Genomic DNA, 6,843 nt, shown 5'->3' on the forward strand with positions numbered 1-6,843 from the left:
AAATGAAGGAGTCTATACTTCTCAATTAATTGCAATTGGTCCTCTTCACCATGACAACAAGAAGTTGGCTGAAATGGAAAAACAAAAAGTAAGATATAAAAAAGATTTTGGTAAGCGAATCAGNGTAGGCTTAATAAGAGAGGAGCTCCCAATTTATAGTAGGATGCATTGAGGCAATGATCACTAAATCTGTAAGTTGGTGGGATTATCCGTGCAAATCCTTCTTTATGTCACATTGTCCACCTTCCAGAGTGATTTGCGCGATTTAGAGCAGGGGTTGGATACGTGGGATTACCACAACTCCTGGCTGGCCTGACGCGCACCCACGATTCTGACGGAAGCAGGCTATGGTTGTACCCATGATCTGACTCTTGTAGGCTGACTGGACCTGACGTCAGCCCTTATATTTTTTAGGCATAACAGTAATAAATTGTATTAGAGATGGATTTGTTTTTCAGTTGCAAAAGTAAATGTTGAATTTAAACTCTACATTCTAGTTTTACAGTCTTGTTAAAATGTTATATATGGGTTTTTCATGATTTAAATCAATCGATTGGGCAATACTTTTATGAATATAGTGAGTTAACTCTTCTATCTCTCCTCTTGTGTTGACGAGAAAAGCTACCCTACCTTCGGTGTACCCCCTTAAAATGCTGAGGTGGTACCACAAACCAATAATAAGTTAACATGTATTAAACTTATAGGAATTAAATAATACAATGAAAGACAAAAAGGAAATTAAGTGTCAAATTGAAATGAATGTTTTTTTACTGTTGAACATATTTGCCAGCGTCGTGCCTTTGCCCTCGCCACTGACACCACCTCCCCATTGTTTGCTTTACCCAGCTTTGTTTCCTCTGGCAACAAAGATAAACCATGCACCACCAACTCCCCATGTTTGATTAAATAAATTTTATATAGGTGTCAAACTTATTATTGGTTTGTGCTACCAACTCAACATTTTGAGTTAGTACCTCGGAGGTTGCATGTTATTCCGTTACACACAATTGCTATACTATGGTTGATAAGACAACCTAAAATACCCCTCTGTGAAAAAAAGACACATGTCCTATCACCTATGTAATCAATGAAAATTTTATTTATATAAATTGGACAGAATGCCATTAATTACCATTTTGCTTTTGTAGATATAAGTAGTCCTTAGACGAAATGTGACTATTGGAATGTGCTCCACTGTACACAACCACAAATGCAGTGGCTATTTAAGAGCAGTAATACAGCGTCTATATACAATCAAAGAACTCAATTCATTCTTCAAACAATCTTCGACCTAAAACAAACCACCAGACACACAAAGAATCCACACTAACTCAAGCTTCAAAGAAATGGTCGAATCAAGCAAATAAGCAACCCCAAAATAATTCCAAATTCTATTGTCAGTTTGTGCAAGGAGAAAAATCCATTTAAGGAAAGCATTTCAAAACTGGACAGCTCACACAATCAAGATATTCTCTGTAATTAGTATAGGCTAGAATCTTGCATACGTTATTATTTGATTCTTTTGTAACCGTTAGAATCTTAGCTTTATGGTTGTATATTGCCTAAGATAGATTAGTTGCTTTGTATATATATTTATGGAATAGAATCAATCAAATGTGTGGAATTATTCTTATTGAAACTGTAGCTTCTATTCTCTATATGGTATCAGGAGTCCTACCCTTAAACGAGTCTTCTATCCTTAAAATGGCTTCCGCAACAAACAACCAACCCATTTCCTCCACTGAAAATCCTCTTGTCGTCTTCAACATTACTGCACAAATCAATAAGAAACTCACACCCTCTACCTTTTCTCAATGGCGCGCTCAATTTGAGGCACTCCTGATTGGCTATGACTTGATGGACTATGTCAATGGAGACTCTATACTCCCTGTCTCCGATGGAACTTCCTCATCCTAGTCAAAGAGAAATCACTTGATTAGGCAAGATAAGCTGATCCTCAATGCTATTCTTGCGTCTATGTCTACTACCATCACTCTTTACATAACCACAGCCAAGACATCCCAAGAAGCATGGAAAAAACTCAAAAATATGTATGCTAGTAAGTCGCAAACAAGAGCAATGCAGCTGAAAGAGGAACTGACCTTGATCCAGCAAGGGAATTGCACGGTTCTGGCTATCTTCATGCTGTTAAAGCACTCGCTGACGAAATTGCTCTCATAGATCATCCAATTTCAGATGATGATCTTACTCTATACATTCTCAACGAATTGGGTCCGGATTTCAGAGACATTGCCGCTCCTATTCGCGTGAGAGAGAAATCCTTAGCTTCTGAAGAACTCCACGATTTGCTCGTTGGACACAAAAGCTACCTGTGTCGCATGGAGGCCGCCGCTAAGCAACTCGTTGCTGTCTCCAATTTCACCTCCAGAAACCCTAGCTTCCATGGAAGCAATTAGGGAAAAGCAGCTCAATGCTCCAATGCGCCATCTAGATCTCAAGGGCCTTCTCGCACCGGCAATGGCCAACAAAGAGATCAAAGGCGCCAAAATAATGCCTCAAGCCATAACAATTAAGCCAAAAACGCTACCAGCCTAAGTGTCAGCTATGTGACCAATTAGGCCATACAGCAAAAATGTGTCCTCAACTCCAATCCACTGAAATGTCCATCAACTGTGCTGCTACATCAAATTCTAGAGAAAACAAATGGTTGATAGATTCCGCAGCCTCTCATAATATCACTGGAGATTTATCAAATCTGTCAATTCACTCTGAATACGATGGAACTGATGAAGTGGTTTTAGGTGATGGTACAGATTTGACTATTTCACATATTGGTTCTCTAGCCTTATATTCACCAAAAATAATCTTTCATTTAAATGGTACACTTTGTGTTCCAAATCTTCACAAGAATTTAATTTTAGTTCATCATTTTACAAAACAAAATAATGTTTTTTTTGAATTTCACCATTTCCATTTTCTTGTGAAGGATCAGACCATAGGGGCGACATTACTAAGAGAGGCATGTGAAAATGGTGTCTACACGTTTCCGAACTCTTTGGTGGCTTCTCAATCCAAAATGGTTGCAAATGTGCATGAACGGACTTCAATTGATGGATGGCACAAGCATCTTGGACATCCATCAATAAAGATTGTTCAAAGTCTTATTAATTTGTTTTCTCTTTCGCTTACCACAAAAAAAATACCATCTTTAGGTACTTCTTGCTCCATTAATAAAGCACATCAACAACCTTTTGGTTCCACTAGTTTTCAAAGTCATTCACCTCTTGAAATTATTTACACTGATGTTTGAGGACCCGCTCACTACACTGGCTTGGATGGTTCTAGATATTACTCATATTTGTTGATCATTATACAAAATATATGTGGTTTTATCCGATGCTCACCAAATCTAGTGTATCAACCATCTTTCCACAATTTAAAAATCTTGTTGAGATGCGCTTCAATTCAAAAATAAAAAGTTTATACTCTGACAATGGAGGAGAATTCATCAGTCTTAAAAAAATTTTCTCTCTCCATGGGATAAGCCATTACACAATGGCCCCATACACACCTCAACAAAATGTTGTTTCAAAACGATGTCATCATCATCTTGTAGAAACAAGTCTCACATTACTTCATGATGCATCGTTACCTCTTTCATACTGGCCACATGCCTTCCAAACTGCCACTTATCTCATTAACCCATACCACTTCTTCAAAACAAATCTCCTTTTGAGGCTCTATTCGGTCAAAGGCCAAATCATCACAAATTAAAAAAATTTGGATGCCTTTGTTATCCCCTTCTCAAGCCATATAACACCAATAAAATGGAGCCCAAATCTACTCCTTGCACATTTCTTGGTTATTCTCAAAATCAAAATGTATATAAATGCATGGATCCATTGACCAAGAGAATGTATATTTCAAGACATGTTACGTTTGATGAAATGCAAAATTCCTCTTCATGGGCTAAGCCCGAAGGCCCAAACATTTTCTCAAGCCCATCCATGGCTCACAATTACTCCAGCCCACATGAATTTCTTTCCTCTTCAACTCGCACGACCTCGTCTTCCAATCTTCCCCAAATCAAAACTCAACCTCCAATGCCTCATTCTCTAATCGGCCTCTCATCTCAACCATCATCACTGCCAGAGAACTCGAAAACTGCAGTTGCTACTATTGCCGCACCTCCAGTAACATTTCCTCCCTCCATCCTCATGGTTGTTCTCATATACATAAAACCCTAGATGAAATGAACTCAAATTCTCACGTCCCACCATCGCATCCTCCCCTAAAGTTTCTTTAATGCATTCATCACCACTACCTTCGTATGATCGGGTCAAATCATCGAGTCCACTCAAACTCCTCAAACCATCAACCCACCAACCCGAACTCATTCAATGACCACATGGTCAATGATTATTATTTACAAACCTAAACAGTTTCATATTGCTACCAAACACCCCTTACCATCACCAATTGAACCTACATGTGTCAGTCAAGTCGTGTCTCACCCAAAGTGGCGTGAGGCCGTGTCCAGTGAGCTTACAGCTCTTATGCATCATGGTACATGGGATTTGGTACCACCACAAAAAATTATCATCCAGTGGGTTGTAAGTTGGTTTTTAGGATCAAGAGGAAAGTCGATGGCTCAGTTGATAGATTTAAGGCTAGACTTGTGGCCAAGGGCTATAACCAATGCCCTGGAATTGACTATAAGGAGACCTATAGTCCTGTTGTCAAACCTGCAACAATCAGATCTGTGTTAGCAATTGCAGTAATGAATGGTTGGGACTTGAGACAAATGGATGTCAATAATGCATTTTTACATGGTAATTTGACAGAAGTTGTTTATATGAAGCAGCCTCCAGGCTTCAAGGATATGTCAAAACCTGAGCATGTTTGTAAACTAAGAAAGGCCATATATGGGCTTAAACAAGCCCCAAGAGCGTGGTACTCAGCACTTAAAGCTGCCATTACTCAACTTGGATTTCAAAATTCTCATGCTAATTCTTTCCTATTTGTCTATTCCCATGCATCTATTACTTTCTACTTACTTGTGTATGCTGATGATCTGGTCATTACGAGAAATAATAAAAAATTTCTATCATCTGTCATTCAAAAAATTGGTGCTCAGTTCTCATTAAAAGATATGGGTTCTTTACATTACTTTCTTAGAGTAAAAGTAGTTCCTACACGTGCTGGTAATTCCTACACGTGCTGGTTTATTTCTATCATAACACAAATATGTTCATGATATTTTGGAAAGCACAAACATGCTAGGTGCAAAAGATGTCTCCACTCCACTTTCAACAAACACCTCTCTTCAACTACTGGATGGTACAACGGCAATGGATAGTACTGAATATAGGCATGTAATTGGCAGCTTGCAATATTTATCACTGACGCGTCTAGATATCTCCTTTGCTGTCAACAAGCTATCACAATTCATGCATAAGCCTATAGTCACTCATTGGATAGCAACAAAGAGAGCACTTCGGTATCTAAAACATACTATATTTCATGGAATCCAAATCAACAAGTCAGCAACACATCACTTGACAACCTATAGTGATGCTGATTAGGCAGGGAATCACGATGACAAAAAATCTACTTCAGCCTACATCACTTTTCTTGGCTCCAATCCTATCTCATGGAGCTCTAAGAAACAATAGGTAGTTGCAAGATCATCCATAGAGGCTGAATATATAGTATTAGCAAATGCAGCAGCTGAAACCATGTGGTTATTATCTCTATTTAAGGAAATTGGCTTCTTCATCAAAGCTCCTCCATCGCTTCTTTGTGACAATCTTGGAGCCACTCACTCAAGCTTCAACCCAATGCAAGACTCCAAAATGAAGCATATACAAATTGACCTCCATTTTGTGCGGGATTTAGTTCAAAAAAATCTGCTCAAAGTTTGCCATGTGCACACTTAAGATCAGTTAGCAGATTTAATGACGAAAGCACTATCCAAGCAAAGAACAGAAACCTTGAGAAACAAGATTGGTCTTGCCAATGGAAGCCCCATCTTGCCGGGGCATATTAAGGAAAGCATTTCAAAACTGGACAGCTTACACAATCAAGATATTCTCTGTAATTAGTATAGGCTAAAATCTTGCATATGTTATTATTTGATTCTTTTGTAACCGTTAGAATCTTAGCTTTTATGGCTGTATATTGCCTCAGATAGATTAGTTCCTTTGTATATATATTTACGGAACAGAATCAATCAAATGTTTGGAATTATTCTTATTGAAACTATAGCTTCTATTCTCTATAAAATCGATGGTGGTGTTTATGTTGGAGTTGTTGACTACTTCAGTATTATTGAGTTATGCAAACATGTTCAAGGATCTTGTTGCTTGGTCCTATAGACGGTTTGCGCCTTTTCCATGTATAAGCATTGTAGGATTTCTTTAAGTTATTAATTCCTTGTTGGGTTTGGCCTAGGAATATGAATTCTTGTAAACTAGGTTTTGTCACTTAAACCTAGTATATAAACATATTTTTCTCCTGTTATGAGTGTGATAGCAAATCATAGGGCAATTCATTCATTGTAAAAGAGAGAGAGCAAGAGAGGTGAGGAAATATTGCAATAATATTGACTCGGCTAGACGTAGCCCATATTGGGTGAACCAAGGTAAATCGCGCGTGTTATTCTCTCTGTGTTTATTATCTGTGATTTGCTTTATTGTTGTTTTGTTCTCGCTACTGTCTCTACTTTGTTCATTTTCAAGTTTAAAAATTAATGGTGTCGAAGCGAAAATATAGTTGATATAAAGATCTTCAACTTTGAAAATCAACAACAACATAATCCTATGTACACAGTCATTCCTAATATGACAGACATCATTTGTATTGAACACAAATTCATAACTA

The sequence above is a fragment of the Pistacia vera genome, unplaced genomic scaffold (genome assembly GCF_008641045.1).
Source record: "Pistacia vera cultivar Batoury unplaced genomic scaffold, PisVer_v2 Contig400, whole genome shotgun sequence".
Classification (NCBI taxonomy): Eukaryota; Viridiplantae; Streptophyta; class Magnoliopsida; order Sapindales; family Anacardiaceae; genus Pistacia; species Pistacia vera.